Below are 2,510 nucleotides of genomic sequence, written 5' to 3'. Positions count from 1 at the left end.
TGAATGTTGATTTGTACTTTATTTTTTGCAGTCCAAGTCTTTTTTTCAGTCATATTTTGCAAATTACTCTTTATTATAAAGTTATAGCTATTGCAACTACTAAACTATTACTAAACTAATCTTTTAAAGGTGTAAAATTATTTCTATAATCAAAAACAGTTTTGAGGTGCCAAGCGCCACCTTTGATTTCCCAACAATTTACAACAGTTGAGTGCTATGGGAACTATGAATAACACAAACGTGCTCGGCTTCATCCTTATGGGATTGACAGACACTGAAGAGATTCAGCAGGTCCTCATTATGTTATTTCTCCTGATATACCTGATTACTCTGCTGGGGAATGCAGGGATGATACTGATAATTCACCTGGACCTCCAGCTTCACACACCCATGTATTTATTCCTCAGTCACCTGTCATTCCTTGACATCAGTTACTCAATGGTCATCACTCCTAAAACTTGAGTGAACTTATTGACTTCCAACAAGTATATTTCATTCAAGTGCTGCTTCACCCAGTTGTCTTTTTTCATCTTCTGCTGTGGCACTGAATTTTTCCTTCTGTCTTCAATGGCCTATGACTGCTATGTAGCTATCTGCAATCCTCTTCAATACCCTATTGTTATGTCCAGGAGACTCTGCTGTGTGCTCATCACTGGGCCCTACCTGATAGGCTTTATTGAATCATGAGTTTTCTTACTTCATGTAAAGTTCTTTACATGAACAGTTTGCATTTCTGTGAATCCAATGTAATTTATCACTTTTTTGTGATGTAATCCCAATTTTAGCCTTGTCCTGCTTTGACACTCATGACACTGAAATCATGATATTCATTGTTGGTATTTTAAATATAATGGTGTCTCTTACCACAATTTGTGTGTCCTATGGGTCCATTCTGCCTACTATCCTGAAAATCAATTCCACTTCTGGAAAGCACAGCCTTCTCTTCTTGTGCCTCCCACCTCTTGGGAGTCACTATCATTTATGGCACTACATTTTTTTCTTATATAAAACCAAAGCAGTCTTACTCCTTGGGAAAGGATCAAGTAGCTTCTGTGTTTTATACTGTAGTGATTCTCATGCTGAACCCACTCATTTATAGTCTTAGGAACAAAGAGGTGAAAAATGCTCTCATTAGAGTTATGGAGAAGAGAGAGGGTTTCAGGCATTAGGAATGGCAGTGTTGTTGAACATTTTTCTTTTTTTCTTATTTGGATATTTATTCTCTAAGTACAATTGTACCCTTTAATTATTTGGATCTCTTTTGAGGAATCCTTTATTTGAAAACATAGCATCTGCAACTTTCCAAGAATATATTTTTAGAAATCTACATAGCATATAGAAGACATGAAATATACATTAATCCTGTTGTTTAAATATATATGTGTTTTCAAGTGGTACTACTGAACAAAAAACATGGTGTTATCCTTGAAATTGTATCACATAAATTTTATGTATATTCTATTTTCAGAGAATTTTATCATGGAGAGCTCTGTTAGAAGTCATTCCATTTATTCTGTAGAGAAGATATATTGTACAGTCTTAAAAGTGCTACTTGGACTAGAAAATCTAGAGTTTAAATCCCAGAAATATCAGCTTTTTGACTGTATATCCCTTATTAATTCACTGAAAGTTTAAATCTAGTTTCCTCAACTGCTCAAGATAAATAATTCTAAATTCATAGTTATTTTAGAGATAATATCAGATGATGAATGGACAGAATTTAATGCACTTCTAATGTATTTGGAACACAATCATCAGAAAGTATATTCTTGCAAAATTTTGAACACACAATAACCTATGTTATGAAAATGTTCACTCATATTTTAAAATAATTTTGGTTCATCTTATTATAAACAAACAGTTAAGAAGAAAAAGAGCACTTCAATATTTGGTCTTAGAGGAAAGTAAAATATTGTGATAGAATTAAGTTATAGAAAAATGTTTATGTGAACATTGAAGAAAGTCTGAAAAAAATTTCAGTTTTTAAAGAAAATAGAAATGTGCTAACCATCTTTGAAAGTTTCATTCTTGGTCTTATAGACCAATTTTATGTATAGATATGTGTATATATATTGTAATTTCTGATTTCTACTTTGTAGATTTTCTTTTCTGTTCATCGCTATCAGCTTTGATAATTCATTTGACATTTAGTCTTGGAAGGTGTATGTTTTCTTGGTGCATGAGATAAATGAAGAATATCATCATGCAATGCTTTAAGACCTCAAGTTTTGTAAATTCAGGAGTTTTTATAATTACATACTGTTATATGTCTTTTGTGTCTTCATGCTAATCACTTGAAAACTCTACCATACTGTGATGGATCAACATACTTTAGCAATTATTATTTCTTTGCTTAATTTCAGTATGTTTAAAAAATTAATTCCTTATTTCCTGGTTTCTATAAGTATAGGTTATTTAAAAACATGTTACTTTTTGAGTTCATCTCTTTTTTCATTTGTTTTAATAATTTCAATAGAAAAAGGTTGCAAATAAATAATTTACAATGAATC

The 2,510-nt window shown here is 31.7% G+C and overlaps 1 pseudogene; it reads left to right on the top strand.

Moving 5' to 3' along the window:
* Window positions 1-225: 225 nt before the first annotated feature.
* Window positions 226-1,169, top strand: LOC143672833 (olfactory receptor 8H1-like; annotated as a pseudogene).
* The last annotated feature ends 1,341 nt before the right edge of the window (window positions 1,170-2,510 follow it).

Source organism: Tamandua tetradactyla (assembly GCF_023851605.1).
Source record: "Tamandua tetradactyla isolate mTamTet1 chromosome 18 unlocalized genomic scaffold, mTamTet1.pri SUPER_18_unloc_1, whole genome shotgun sequence".
NCBI classification, from domain to species: Eukaryota; Metazoa; Chordata; class Mammalia; order Pilosa; family Myrmecophagidae; genus Tamandua; species Tamandua tetradactyla.
The sequence above is the reverse complement of the archived record's forward strand: the minus strand, read 5'-3'. Positions and strand labels throughout refer to the sequence as shown.